At 36.4% G+C, this 16,825-nt stretch overlaps 1 protein-coding gene across 1 annotated transcript in view; it reads left to right on the top strand.

The window, feature by feature from the left end:
• The window catches only part of trhde.1 (thyrotropin releasing hormone degrading enzyme, tandem duplicate 1), a 201,909-nt gene that overhangs the window by 57,644 nt on the left and 127,440 nt on the right, over window positions 1-16,825 (top strand). The window lies entirely within an intron of this gene.

Here is a 16,825-nt window from a genome sequence, read left to right as displayed (position 1 = left end):
ATGATATATTTAAAATATTGTTCGCTCTCTGGAAACGCAGACACTTTAATCTCTATAATTCAGCTCCCTGGTGGAGTGTTCATCTGTATTGAAGTGCTGTGGGTTTGAGAGTCTCTATAATGATGGATCTGATCTCAGACCTGCTCTTGAGTGAAGAAGCACCAGCACACATTAGACTTAATAGCAGTTGACACACTCACTCTGTGTAGGTTACATGACCAACATCTCACTTGACTTTCAGCAGGATTCAATGTGAAGTTGAATCAGCATTATCTCCCAGAAATAATTTTCTCCTGAATAAAAAAGCTGTATGATACGCTAGTGTAGCTGCTGTTTCCTCTAATATCAACACTGACATTTAGCCAAAGGTCAACACAGAGGTTAGCATGGAAACTGTGGAGAGATTCGCTAGTTACCCACCGAGTGCTAATGAGGTGTTAGTCGTGGCAGAGTGACAAAATTTAAGGTGTTGAAATCCCTGAAAACATCTATTCACCTTCAAAACAAACATGACAGTGTTGTTCTGTGTAAGGGTGTACTCACACTAGTTGTCTTGAACCATCTTAAACTGTGCCCATGTGGGATTGTCCCCCCTTCCCTCTCCCATTCGGCCTGCCCTCACATTGCATTTTTTTGCCTTCCGAGCCTGAGCATGCTTACGTCATCGATGATACGATTGTTAAGTTTAACAGATGAGAAGTGCTCTCATTCTGTACAATGGAGATTGCTGAACAGATTCACCACTTTCGACGCTCATAAATATTAATGTAAGTCATCGTGCTGCAGGTATTAGGAAGTTTGCTGAAGGTGGCACCTGTCGTGCAGTGAGGGGTTTGCATCTTTAATAAAGTATGACAGTTCACGTTCATTGAAAAGTAAGAATGATTAATAAATCCATATGAAACAGTCCCTTAAAAGTGACGCCACATCTTCAGTTTCACGCTCAGGGGTGTTTTGCACTCACACTAGAAGTGTACCACGCCAAAGCCCAACTGAACCGTGCTCTGGCAAACCTCTTCCAACAAGGCCAGGGTGGACCATCTGAACTGTGCTTGGGCCTAATTCGGAGCACTCACACTTGTCAAACAAACTGGGAAAGGGGGGTCAAACATGCCTGGGCATGGTTCAGATAGCCTAGTGTGAGTACACCCTAAGTTGCATTAGCTTTTTGCTAAGCCACCTCATAACAAAAAGCTAAGTGACACTCAAAACAGTTAAACTTTACAGCAAAATGTAAAAAACCACTTCAACACAACACAACCACTTCAACACAACCAACTTCAACACAACATTACAGTGATCAACACTGTAATATCAGTAACATTCTAATAATAATTCCTAACACTTTAGCTAATGTTTAGTATTCAATCAAACTAGCATCATAACAGCTAATTTTACTTAGACAAAACGTCACTCATTTTCTAGAAAATTCTAAAATCTAGGTTCTTTTGTTGGTCAGTTCATTTGTTTAGTTCAGGTTGTATTTTTTCTTGCTCTGTTAAACATCACTTGGGAAATATTGAAGAATGAAAACTTCAGAGGAGGGATAATAATTTTGCTGAGTGAATGTTTTGTGTTTATAACCATTTTAGACTCAGTTAGGCTCAAACGCAGGTTTCATGGGAATTAAAGAAGAAAGAAGCACACTTTGCTACGAGGAAGAGAAAAATGAAGCAGTCAAACAAACAATAATGTTGCTTTAACTTGCATTTTTAAGCTAACATTGTTTTCGTTCTTTTTTCTGGTTTGAAAAAAGACACATTGTTTTCTTGGACATTTGCTGGAAGTTCCAAAAGAAAAACGACTATTAATTATCCCCACGCTGTATTTCCTTCACCGCATTGTGTTTTCATGTAAACACGCCGCTGTAGAATCGCCTGACGATGCAGTTTAATGGTTTACTAGAACTGAGGGAATTTTCTCAGAGAAGCTGAACTCTTTTTCCATCTGCTCAACCGTCCCTCGGTGCTTTGGTAAATATACTGTGTCTTCCCAGCAGTCACTGCTGATAATTTCACAGTCACACATATTAAAGTGCAAGTTCATGGCTTTGAATATTTTTCTCCTTCTGCCGTTCACTTTCCATCCCAGCATTAGCGTAGCTCCCAGTGTCAGCAGAGAGACAAAAAGTCGAATAACAAGCAGCTTCGCCTTCCCTCCTCTTCCAATTACTGATAAAGACGAATAGCAAATGGAGAGCAGAAAACTGCTGGAGTGTTTCAGGACAGTGTCTGAGGCTCACTGATCTGTGTCCTAATAATTCCACCCGGCCGCGGCTCGGGTCCAGAAACGCTCACAGGATAGAGAATAAAAAAATGTTTGTGTCCCTCCGTTCTGCTCGGGCGGCACTCTGATTTGTAGTGAGCACCTGAATTTGACCACTTCTCACTGTTATTGCCTCTCGCCTCTAAAGACTTCTCTCCATTTCAGCAGCGGTGATTTGTGGAAGAGCAGAATGGGCCGCAGATATCATTAGAGAGAGCTGATACTAGCGAGACGCTCCAGCTGGAGCTGTAATAGCGCTTATAGTGGCTCACACTGGCTGAAATTGCGATTGATTGTGTTAGCAGGATGAGCTCGGGAATTTGATGGGAGCTGAGCGGAGAGAGACCGGGAATGTGTCAATGTGAGGAATGCACACAGGTGCTGAGTCTGGAAATGATGTGGCCGCTAAATAATAAAAAAAAAGGTTATGAAGTGCAACAGAGCGTTGTATTATTGCATTGGTCAATATGTGAATGAGATTTTATGTCTTTTTAAGTTCTTTAATTTGCACATTATCAGTAAATCATTTGCAGAAATTTCCATCAGCATTGTTGTAGAATTGCACTCTTGTGCAAATTTGCCACTTGTATATCTGGCCCTACGATATATATTTTTTAAAATTTTAGCTGAAAATAGAAAGGTATAAGTGTAAAAACACCTATTTAGTACTTCCTGACACCTTTACTTTTAAGATTTTGGATAACTAAGAATCACAAAATAAATAAAAAAAACTTCAGCAAACATGTTTTACAGGTTTTTTTAGTTGCTAACAAGCGTTTGTCCAACCGATTTGTCACATTCTCAAAATTCTAAACACAATTAGCACATCATTGGTCTTTTGTGGCCGTACCATTCACACATTTTCATGTCGTTTTCACCCAATATGCAGTAAGTGAACACCTTTTCACAATGCTAACATTTTCTTAACAGACAAGCTGTACCTCCCTACAAAATTATGGCTTGTTTTTGCGAAAGTTAACACACAACATCCCACAATAGCAAAAACAATATTCCAAACCTTAGATACAGTATAAAAACCTCTACTTCTGCAATGATATCAGTTCAAAAACAATATCAATATCAAAAATAAATCTCAGCTGATAATAAACAAACAATTGAATAATTGACACAGCTGATTTAGGTTGGGTAAACTGGGCCAGACTCAGTAGCAGGGGTTATTTTTTCTATCACATTTACACTTACACAGTAAAAGGAGGACTTTGAGAAGTGATGTTGATAAAAACATGAGGCATATCCCTGAAATTCACAGAGATTAGAAACAGTAATTTTGGGCTTTTTTTAGATTTTTGGGATTTTTAGGCTTTTATTTTGTTCAGAATGCACTTGTGTGTTTCATTGCTATTTTTTTCACTGTAAGCAATTCTGTTAAAATGTTTCTGTTCTATCATACCGTGTTTTTACTGTACCTGTTTCCGGTAGTAAAGGAAACAAATGTGTTTGCTTTCTAATGGAACGCTTTTGAATGGGAGCATTACTGTGCATGTGGACATATTCCCAACCAAGAAATGTCAAAATGGTGGATTGCAGGCAAATACTTGTAAAACTGAAACATAGAAGTCTATGCAGTTTTTGTAATGTCAACAAAGTATTTTGAAACCTGGTGTACTTTGATTGGCTGCATGTACCTTGTGAAGTGAAAACAAGTGTTATTTTTTTACAGAATCATTTCATTATGAGTCAGATTTCCAGTGTTTTGGGAATGTTAGTGTGTGCAGAGAAAGAGTGTTTTATTTTTGAAATGAAGAGTTAGTATATATTTAACAAAATGTATTTTTGAGAAGAAATTTATCCATTTAGCCAATTTGGTTTGGTAGGTGTTGTCTGTGTTAAGAGTTTAGAAAAAGTATCTGAAGTATGGGTAAGCGCTTGTTAGCGATTTAAAAAACTGTAATATGTACATAAACTCACTGGCATAAATGAATCATAAAAATCATTTTAAAACGCTTAAAAAAATTCAATATGTAAGGTAAAAGAAGGAAAATAGCAAGAAAACCCTTAAAAGAGTTTCTAAAAGACTCACAAATGCATCCTTGACTATAAACAAGCAAGAAATAAAAAAGTTCTTGAAAGTTTATTGAATTATTCTACATGGAAAAAGACCCCATGTTTCTCTTTTGAGAAGTTTCAGTACAGATCTTAAATGTCTCAAACTGTGCTCAGAGGTGGCCATAAACAGCACCAGCCTGCTATCAGAAGTCAAAAACCTCAGTATCAGCTCAACATTTCAAATATCAAATAAGACCAAATAATCTGAGCTTCTATCAACACTTTTTTAGTAGCTCTGTTGTTTTATTCATGTCTGTTTTAAGTCTCCAAATGTATTTCCTGAGACTAGTCTAATCACAAAAGCTACAGCACGGTAAGTGCTCCGTAAAGACTACTGAGCAATGAAAGAGCAACTCTGAGTCATAAAATGTGATCGTCATAGAGAGGTGGAGTGAAGTGTGTGATAATGAGAGGAGCTGAGAGCATCTGTTAGACCCTCTCTGGAGGCTTTTCTCCTCAGGCTCCATGAAGGGCCGCTCTCTTCTGCCCCGCTGCCTGTGTTAAGAGCTCAGATGTGAGAGTCGACCGCAGGGCGTCAGGGGTGCTGTGGACCGAGAACGAGTCTCTCCACTTTACCGTGAACACACACACATAGACGCACGCACATACAATCCCAAATACAGCCTCTCGCCTCATTCTCAGCCTCATACTCTCCTGAGCTTTTAATGAGGTCAGTGTTAAATGAGGGTTCATATTCTGCTGTTCATTATCTCAGGACATTTCAAAAGATGATTTTGTTGGTAGATTTACTGTTTCTCAAGACTAAATAACTGCAAAACAGAAGTTGTGACCCTGTATCGACTTCTTTATGCTGCTTAGGGAGTTAAAGTACAGTGCTGTTTGAACTCTGTTGAAACTATAAAGTAAACCAAGAATGTGCTTTTTTATTTCTAAATATCAGAATATGTGAGTAATAGTTCAGGTCAAAGTCACAGCTGTATATATTATAGTATTTATAACCCTTTGTTAAAGAATGCTATACAGCATGAGCATACTGTATTTACTGGACTGATAAACTGTAACAAACACTGTAGAATGCCTTAGTGTATGTTGCAGTAAACTGCTGTATATTGTAGAATATTCTACCCTATAGTTGTAAGAAGAAGTGGTACTGGGTAATTCTACTACTATAGTTGTAGTGTTTCCATAAACTGTAGAATCAACAGATTAATAAAGGAAGTTACAATAGTATTATTCAAAAACACTGTAGTATATATATATATATATATATATATATATATATATATATATATATATATATATATATATATATATATATATATATATATATATATATATATATATATATATATATATATATGAATATACTGTGGTTAATGTGAGTATGAACTCCTCAACTAGCCATTCAGAGTTGTCCTGTTGCATTATGTTTGTTACTTCCTCAGTTTCTGCGTTTCGCTACAACATAAGCAATTCTGGGTCAAACATTGGTACTTAAAATGTAAAACTGACATTTGACATTTTTCACAGTACTATTTTGATTCTGCCGCTATGCAGACTCATGAAAAGATGGCCAGTAGCACAGTCTCATTTGAATTTAAAGCGACAATCACCAAAACGGCAGACCTCAATCATTTGTTTGCTTCGCAGGTCATGTATTTTATAAATATATTTTAACTGTAATTCTCCAAATAAAAAAGACTAAAATAAATGTTGGTTGGTTAGTTAGTTGTACACGTAATCATCAAAACTATATTTTATGGTGTTTATGGATTTTATGATGAAGCGAGCTTGGAGCGCCAGAAAAACTTGGTCCTCTGACTTTCATAAAATTCGCTCCAAAATTCCACTCTCACTGCTTCGCTCACATACTCTGGATCAAACCCTGAAAGGGGCAATGTCAAAAAGATATAAAAAAATATCTGCAGGGTATTTTGAGCTGAAACTGTGCATACACCCTCTGGGGACATCAGAGACTTATTTTACATCTTGTAAAAAGTGGCATTATAGGTCTTTTTATGTCATTGCAGTTCATTCAAAAAGCATGATTCAGTCAGTGATATTTGTGGCCTGTTTATTCAACAAAATTGCATCAATTAGAATCAGCAAAATGAGTCTCTGCATTCAGAAACATACAAAGAATAAGCAATGCAAATCGGACAGATAATTCTGATAATTAACATCCAGGTGAGAGACTTTAAGGTTTGGAAACATTTCAGATCGAGCTTTCATGATTTTCCTCAGTGGAACCCACTAAAAAGAGAAGATCTCGACTTGAAAGTGTGTTTGATCAGCTGCAGATGAAACTCTCTGAACCTGCTCTAAATACAGGCTATATTTACAGTAACACCTCTGACTGAAGATTTATGTATAGTAGTAATAGGGCTGCACAACATATTGAAATGGTCAATTAACTAAATTGTTTTATGCAAACTTTAAGTTATATATCAAGCACACTCACTGGATGCAACATGGATGTGTGTGTGTGTGTGTGTGTGCGATGAAGAAAATGATATAGTTTATATTATATTTTTATTATGATATTATATATAGTTATAATTATATTATGTTTCTATATAGTGAAATAGTGAAATAAGCATGCCACCTGTGGAGAAATAGTAAGCAAAAGGCATAAAAGAAACACTACTTAGTTTCTTGAGGCTTTCATGCTGATGCAACTTTGTACTTACTATCATGCTTACCAAAGAGTTGGTGATGTTTAAATAGTGGCATTTAAATGGTGTTGTTATTTGCTGCCTTGTTTGTTTACAGTATATAGTTACAGTACAGTACAGTTGTATACAGTTGTTTTACAGTACTGATGTTAAAAGGCAGAATTGACATTGATATTGGCCAGAATGTCAGATTTATGACTTTGATTGTGTGTAATACGAAAGTAAAACACTGTGGACCCTATCATTCACCCGGCTCAACATGTGTGTGGTGCGGGTTGTTGCTATTTTTAGACCAGCGCAACTCGAATTTTCACGTTTTGCGCCTTGTTATTTAAATAGCGAATCCATTTGTGCCACTTTGAGGACTTATGGCTGTTTAAGGTGCAATGTTGGCACATTTTTTTTCAAGAACTGAAATAGACTGTGCCATTGACCAACTAAAAGCTGGTCTAATGTCTAACGCAAAGCGCGTTATTTATGCGTCTATGCAGGTCCAAGATCTTACACATTGCTTAAGACACACAAGATGTACAGCAATACATAAATACACGCAATATTTTCTACATAAATATAAAAACCACTACCTCCATGCCTTCTTTATCTCGGGGGACTTTTATTAGTTTATTCATGACAGTTTGCATTTGTATGTTATTATTATTATTAGCAGTATTATTCATTGCATGCATATTTATATTTGTTTTAATAAAAACAAGTTTAGATTTGTCCACCTGTCGGGTTTTGAGATGTATGCGTCACCATATGGGGCATAAAAATAAGACGTGTTTGGATACAACTTCATTTCCACACTTCGTTATTATTGTTCGTTTATTCTTTTGCTGTAAATTAGAACTGAATTTAGAAAAAGTTTTGAAACAATTCTAAACAAAATTAAATATGTAGGCTAATGGAGAGGTGTCTTCAGTGGAGCGCTTTTCTTTATCCATGAAAGTAAAATAAACAGTAAAAGTAAAATAAAGAGAAAGTTAAGAGGCTGAATGGAGGAGGCTCATTCTTTATCCCTTCTGCATATGGTCTGTTTAACTGTTTTCTCTGTAGTGAAGCATTTTGGTTTTCCACTTGCAAAGTCCGCCATGTAAATAGCAAATGCATCATGGTGTGACGCAACTTACTGTTGAAGGGAATGGGAGATGAGACAACTGATTGGTTTAATGCACGTTATGCTCAAAACACACCCAACTTAATAATCACAACCCTTAGACCAAGCGCCGTGGCGCAAACAGTATTTTTCCATCCCTAAAATAGCAAAAGTGGATTCGTAAATGCCCTTAATGCTTTTGCACCATGCACTTTAGACTTTGCGCCTAGATCGTTAAAATAGAGCTCTATCGCTCACTTTCAACATTTTTTTAAGTCTACTTTTATATAAATAGTGTGCAGTATAAACCATAATTCACAATTTTTAATCTATTATAATTCTATATTGTTGGTTATGTTATGTCCGTTTTCGTTCTCTATATTTATTATGTATATTTTCTTTATAATGCATTATTTTAGATGCAATTATACCATGGTTAATGTTCTGTATATCAATATAAATTGTATTGCTTCATAACATGTTTCGGAAATAATAAACTGATATATTACAAACTGAACATAATGCCCAACCCATAATTTTAAATGTCAAGCCAATCAAAATATCTGTTGTTTTATATTTAGCTTTATTGGTTGTGTGACCCAATAAGATTTTTTTATATGACTATCAAGCAACTGATAGCATGTCCAGTCTTTTGTTATATATAACCTATTATATATACTGAGCAGAAATGGATTCGGAACAAGTTGACTTAAAAAAAAAAAACACACACACACAAAGCTAGATCATGGAGAAAAAAAAAAAAGTTTTTAAAAATCAAAGGAAGGATTATTGTGAATTGTACTACAAGAAAGGATTGAAACATCTAAATGTCAAGTAGGAAGAGAAGCAGACTTCACACACTGAGACACTCTGTTGAGTGTACTTTCATGTATTTCTTATTGTGTTTAATCCATTGATGAATGTTCTGTCAATACTGTAATCCTGTAGAGCTGTTGAAGGTGAAACTGCACGTATATGATGGTAGAGTTTGTGAAAGTGAACAGCTGCTCTGACAGTCGTCCCTACAGACCTTCACGTCACATCACTTCAACAGATTCATGCTAAAAAAGCCCAGCACTGCATTCAGGCCAGTTTAACTCTTATCTGAGCTATAAAACAGAAGAAAGAAGACGGAGCTTATAGCATTAACAGCTAAAGTGTTTAAAGCCTGAAGTTCTGACCTCGCTAATGCTTGACTGAAAGTGTATTGTTGCTTTTTCTGTGCTAGTTAGATTTACCTTGACTATTCAGTTAACTATAAATTTTGCTCTATGTTTTATTCCTATAAAATAAAAAGATGTGAAGATAGATTAGTTACTAATGATGCAGATTTTATGTGGAGTTTACTAGGGATGTCCCGATACAACGTTTTAACTTCCGATACGATACCAATATTGCAGCTTTCAGTACTAACTGATACCGATACAAATCCAATACAATAATCAGCAAAAATTATAAATACTTCACTTTTACTTATTTTGTTGAGTGGATTGTATGAACGGCTAGATCAAACTAAGAACAAAAGTCAGCAAGAGTAAGTATGGGGAAAAAAAACGAGCAATTTATTAACTATTGGTTGCAAAAACATGAACCTTTTACATAAGAATATATAAAAAAGTATTAAAGAATAAATATTAAAACCCTGAAAAATATCTTAATTGATTAAACAAAAATGTATATTTTAAAGTGCAAAATACTAATTAAAGGTCACTTCAGTTATTTATTTTTTATCATCAGCAAATGGTAGAAACAGCTGCGTGCAGGAACATAAGAATAAAAAAAATTGTTATCTGGCCAACTGCTAGAGGTTGAGTGTCCAAAGTTTCAATTTCACACACAGCTTTTGGATGAATTTTTGATTCAGTTTCGAGCTGAAAAATATCTGTCACACTGGGAAGCAGAAATAGGGAGTTATTGTTATAAGTTATTGTTAAAATTTATAAAAATGTGCAGTATGGTTAGTGCAAACATTCACATGACAAGAGCAGTTTAATCTGTATTTGTATCATAAGAAGATTATGGCTGTATCAATGTTCCAAAACAAACCATTATTAATTTTATCATAATATATATTGCACATTACCTTTAACATAAATGTACTTGCACTAGCTGGATTGAAACACACCTTTTCTACAGCACATTTAATGGCCCTCAGCAACAGAATGATTTCTTATTCTTATTTAACAGACAATTAAAACAACAAAAATGTTTAGCATTTAACACCTTTTACATGACACATTCTTTTCAGTGTGTTCAAGTACAAAATGAAATAAAAAAATAAGAAATCCACTACTTCACTCCTGCTATCCATGTGCACCACTTACAGGTCAAGTCTGCTCCCTCTCTCTCTAGTCTTGGTGCTGCTGAGAGATTGAGATGCACCGGCCAAAGTTGAGGATGTATTGTCACCCTAAATAATGAGGTGGATAAGTCTATTTAGTAAGGCTTTTCTTTTCCCCGTGTCCTCGCGCTCTTCTCAAAGCTACTACCAAAGTCAGAACGGGTGTCCAGCGCGTCTCTGTGGGTCTGCAGCAGCAGAGCATGCGAGTCTGTGGCGGAGTATTCTCAGTTCTAACCCTAACGCACACAGAACTGGGCCGCTGAGGTAAAGCCTTATGTGTGGGAAGCGCTGGTGTTGAATTGGGTATCACACTGGATGCACCACAATATGCCATGACCGAATTGTAAACGTTTTAAATGAGGCTCGCACCATGTGCAGTACGTCGCCATTCAGTGCCTTGCGTTGCTTAGCAGCGTATACAAAACAGTGTAAAGATCACTTGACGTAACTAAACCAGTAGAGATGTGCCGTTGTTGAGAGCGTCAGCGTGTGCTACCGTCACAATAGATTTCTATCGTAATATACCATAACTTGGTGTGAAGAGCATGCTAAATCTTAAAAGGACTTTGCTAACAAGCAGTGTTGTGATCACGTTGGCTTTGCACGCGCTGGCTCTGGACGCTGCTGGATAGAATAGCTGTAACAAAATTTAGAGCGCAACGGACTGCTTATTTCGGAGATTTGTAACGCAGTCCGATATAGTTTTTTTGGACTGATATCGGACCTACTTCCGATATCAATATCGAATCGGGACATCCCTAGAGTTTACAGCTATGCAGTACAAAGAATCTGAAAAATATTGCTAGCATGAGTTGAAGGTAGATTTAGCATAAGCATTTCATTGTTATTATGTTCATAGTCCGACATTAAATATGTCTGTACTTCAGCAGCGTGTTAAGATGAATTAAAATGAAAAATATTTAATTCGTCTTTCCGTTTCCCACATATTACAGAAGCATATCAGCATATTTTTAATGTTAAATAGGTAATGAACAGGCCTACTAGCATCAAAAGAGCTAGCGCTGCTCATATTCATGGACAACCACTTCAAACGCAGCCGCCCTGATGGTCATTAAGAGTAGTAATTCAATGAGGAAACTTCATTAAGTCTTTCCAGTGGTTTGAGGTTTAGCATTGGTTCCTCTCAGAGCTCTGGTTCCTCTGAGACAAACACAGTGTAATTGTGGAGTTATTAATGGACTGATAATAAGATTAGGTGATGTGTGTCCAGTAACTACAGTATATTATAAATGGAAATGTCTATGCCTGTGGGGAGAAACATGCTCTGGATTCAAGGTGATATTTGCTAACGACGTGTTGTGCTAGACTGTTAAATACAGTCACAATTTTGTTTTTTTTGCACTTCAGGTGTTAACAAACAAAAAACTATTACTTTATTGATCTGAACCAAGTCAAGGTATTAAATTAAAGCATTTACCTCTGCCTAAATTCTTTGTGGATAAACGATGCCTCAATTTATCAAATCGGACTTCTTTTTCAGACCTTCATTTTGTCAGAAGTACAGAAGGGTGGATCCCTCTCTCAAACTATAGATATAGACAAGAATACTAAGATGCTCCTTGGCTAAGCAGTTTATTATATTATTAATCTGATTATAATCGGTTCATTGTAATGTATGGAACTCTATGGTAGCATTCACTTATTTTAAATGAGTAAGCTCAATAGCTGTTTGTGACCACTGTTAAGTAATATTACATACGCTGCTTAAAAAAATTATAAGTAAAAATATATATTTTTTAATGATTATAATGGAAATGGTATTGCTTGTAATCATTTTAATAGAAACTGTGATGATCCTTTGCATCTCTATTAGTTATTGTTTGCCTTCTGTCGAGAGATAAATGCTAATACATTCTGTAATCTGCCCGAACACATTAGAAACCTTTAAAATGTACTTGTTTTGATGGTTTGTTATGGTTTTTAATGGTATTTGTTGTGGTTACCATTAGAGCTTTTGTTATGGTTTTTTTGTGTGTTTCAACAGGGATTATAGCAAATCTTTTTCAAAGTCAACACTACAGTCCCTAAAGTGTACACTACAGTCTCTGCAGCGTCCCAGACACCAATATTTTAGTGATTTATAAAAGATAAACTACCCAGCAAACTTTGTGTTTAATAGACATCTAGACAGGCTTTATATGTGTAGTCATTCATTTCTGTTTATTTGATGACTAGTCTAGTTTTGGCCTATACTAATACGTCTATTAGATTTTCACTGACAGCCCAAATTTAGCCTCGTTTTAGTCTGTCAGACATCTATTAGACATCTTTAAAAAACAAAAAAATGGGTACTGGGTGCTGGGTACTGTCTGATTATTTCAGCTTTTCAATAGTATTACAGTACACTCTAAGTCTATATTAGTTCTGTGCTAGTGTTAGAAATTGTGATGTGTGATTCACCAGACTTAACAAATGGAACCTTATAAAGTAAACATGTGTCTTTGTTAAATGGAAGCAGGTGTGTTCTGACAGAAGGAGCCCTGCTGTGAGCAAAGCCTCATTTTCACTTCCTCCCGCCTCCCTTTGCCTCACTTCCTGTGTCACCCAAGATGACTCGCCCTAAAACAGCCTCAAAGAGTGGCTCAGGTATTAATACAGACCCTCAAATACACCTGAATGTTCAGAATTAAAACCTCAGGCTGTGTGTGTGTGAAACGGACGGAGGTTTGAGAATCGTGATGAATAATTGCTTTAGTGAAGCTAGTGGAGGTTCTGCTCTCTGAAAACACAAGCTGTTTGTTTATTTTGATCTCACTGTTTTCCAGACACTCGTGTTTCTGTGTCTCCCGCCGTTCACTGTGTCCCGGTCTACACTCCCTCTCAGTTTTGTCCCTTTATCTTTGCCTCACGGATCCTCCAGCATCTTTTAATAGTAGATTTAAGAAATTGAATGACAGGAGAGATGAGATTTCTTCAACTTTGCATCATCATGATTTCTGGAATGTTGCAGCTGTCTACCAAAAATAAAACTGTTCAGGGCAACATGGCAACACAGTAGAGCTCAACTACAGGTCACACACCTACATATAATGACTTTCAGGTACAGCAGAAACCAAAAGAAACTCCTACCTTTCCAAAAATAAAAGGTCTCTTCAGATACCAGACTACTATGATGGCATAAGGTGGTAATATTGTGAAACCTAATATATACTAGTACAGAATGATATGTACAAAGTTCTCTCACTCTAAATGGCAAGCTGCCTGCAATCACATTGCTACTGTACATAGCATAGCCGTTTGGTTGCTGTTGCATCAGCAGCCAATGAGCTTACAGCTCATCATTTGAATGGTTGCCATTGCTTATAATTAGCAACCTGCAGCACACTTTTCAGAAAAGCATCTGAAACCAACATCTAAGATAAGTGAACACCGTTTTACTTAATATCTCTGTGCATTAAAAACCCTAAATGATCAATTGTAAGATTTAAACCAAGTGCCATGCATAACAACCGTACAGCTAAATATATGGTTATGTTTATGTGGATGGTGCAGTCTATTTTATATAATTGCCGTGAGTACTTTCCACCTAAGCTATGATTATGAGAACAGGTTAAAGTAAATTTAAAATGCTTATTACAACAGGCTTCACCATATTTAGCTGCGTACCTTATTTAAAGATATTTTCATTGGCCATTCTAAATGTGTTTGGTTGATTTCACATTTAATGCACAAATGATGCACATGTATTATTGCTCCCAGCAGCTTTTCACTTAATCAGATAAGAGTATAAGGTTATAAAATGATATTGATGATATCAAATGATATTAATGACTTAAATGAGGATGCTTGCTAAAGTGGTTGCTGTGATTTTATAATCTGATTTACACTAATGGTCAAAAGTTTGGTGTCAGTATGATGTTTTAAAATAAGCTTATCCTGCTCACCAAGGCTGCATTTATGTTATAAAAATACAGTACAAATTGTACAATTATGAAATGTTATTACACTATAAAATAACTGTTCATAAGTAGTTTATCATTTAATTTAATAATTTATTCCAGGGATTTTAAAGATGAATTTTCAGCTTCATTTCTCCCATCTTCAGAGTCACATGATCCTTCAGAAATCACTCTAATATTAAGTTTTATTAAAATACTTACCGATTTTTATTGTACTAATTGACATGTGAACTTCCAAATGTCTCAGATTCCCTTATTAAAAGTGTGGTTATGGTACTTGAATGTGTGCTGGAGAATTATTCCATTTACTCACTGAGCCTTGAGTTGTTGTGTCTTGAAAGTTTTGACAAAGTGGTTGAGTTGAAGTACATCTCAGATTACCATGGTACTTTTGTCTTTTTCAAGAGCATTGTTTTGTGTAATTGCAGTATGAGTCTGTATAAAAGCCCAATTAAAAGAGCATAGAGTTTCTCGTCCATAAAGCACATTAAAAATGGCCAATTAAACCTTCACTGGCTGATTCTGATTTACTCGCTAAAGTCATTTATTAGAGCAGCTCTTTCAGTCTTTCACCTTTGCGTTGCTTTTTTCATTGTTCTATGTCTCCTGAATGAGCTCGTCACTCCATCTTCATCTCTATAAAGGTAAAACATTAATCGTGTGTGAATGTACAATCCTAATGGGGATTTCTCATTACCAGTGAAGCGTCTGACTTTCTGTTCATCATTAAAGCATATTCTTCCACCACGACCCTGCAGATGTAATAACAGTCGCCACAAAGATTGCAGCTTCCCTCTTAAACTCTAAGACTGCTCTCAGACACATTCACCAAACATGCAAATAAGACACACAGCAGCCCGCCGGATAATCATGTTACAGCTTTCAACAGTTCCTCTTCCTCCGACTGAGTATAAGATGTGGATTTAACAGCGCCAGAGGTTGAGCTGCTTCTGTTCTCATTGGCATATGAAAGCTTTCAGAGTCGAGCTGATAGAGGAGGAGGCGTTTAAAACAGCTGATCCACGTCTGCTGTGTCACTGATACACTGACTTCAGGAAAACAGACATTTGGGGGGAAATGTGATTAACAAATCGAGTGTCTTGCTGCTTTGCTGTATCTGATTTTGGTTTAAAATGCAATCATCTTTGATTCGAGCTTTGGCTAAAGGCTCATACACATCTCATGATATCTATTTGGGATTAGAACTTCTCAAGAACATCATCACAAATGTTTTATTTCTAGTACATTGTTGTGTGGATGTGTATTTCAATCTTTGTGTCTTATATATTAGTATAATATTAAGTATAATATTGGGATCAGATGGACATCATAAAGCATCTCCACCAATGAGAGCATTTAGAATGGGTCTAGTGCTAGCTTCTCACAAAAACATCAAGCACTGTGTCACTCTAGATTACTCACAGTATGTTTATGCACTTGGAGCAGATGTTAAATCATTTGAACGCAGTAGATGGAATTGAGATTTATTCCATGTATCTGCGACAAACATGTTGTGCATTCCAGATCATTTGCATTGCCAGGCAGAAATTTACCTTTATTTGCATATATTGTATTGATTTTCAATCAATCGGTCTACTCAGTCAAATACAGTGGTCCCTCATTATTCGCAGGAGTTACATTCTAAAACCTGCAACAGGCGAAGCTTTATTTTTAACAATTATTTTAGATGTTTTAAGCCTGCAAAACCCCTCACTACACACTTAATACAATTTTCTCAGACAGGCATTAACATTTTCACACTTTTCTCTTTTGTTTAAAAGTCTCAAAGTTTCAACTTTCATAGAAAAAATAATAACAGTATTACAGAATGAAACTAAAAATCTAAACCTTAAGATCCATCCTTAAAGGGGTCGGTCGCACAGTGGATGCGTCACGCACATGACAGTTGGAAGTAACACACACCGGACGTGCTCATTCGTATGTTATTTAAAATGAAATTATTCAGTCGGCGCCCTGTGGCATGGCAGAAATATGAAAAGTGTCCTAGAAAGAGTCGTACCTAGGCACCGCAGAAATCAGCCAACTTGCAGCACTGATGTGTATCCTGATAGAAACCAATGTTTACAATTAGAAAATGCATGGCGCTGCATCGTGTGGCACATCTGGTGTGTGACCCCCTTTACGATGGTCTTGCTGCGGACAGTTACAACCATTTTTGCATTTTTGTCGGAACTCACACTGCTAGCGATCAAAGATTTATGTCAATTTGGCAAGCTGAACGCATTCTGTAGCGTACAGGAGACATGGAGGAGATTGATTGACAACGGTCTACAGCCAATCAGGACTCAGAACACAATGCGCTGTGAAAAGCAAAAAACAAAACAAAAGCATGTCAAATTGCACAACAAAAAAAGCCTGCAAAACTGCAAGGTTGCACAAGGTTAACCGTGTTATAGCGAGGGACTACTGCTTCTACTTACAGAAATACTTAATTACGTAAAGGGGACCAATTATGTAAAAAACACTTAATCACCTTGAT

This window comes from Danio aesculapii, chromosome 4, assembly GCF_903798145.1.
Source record: "Danio aesculapii chromosome 4, fDanAes4.1, whole genome shotgun sequence".
Lineage (NCBI taxonomy): Eukaryota > Metazoa > Chordata > Actinopteri > Cypriniformes > Danionidae > Danio > Danio aesculapii.
The sequence above is the reverse complement of the archived record's forward strand: the minus strand, read 5'-3'. Positions and strand labels throughout refer to the sequence as shown.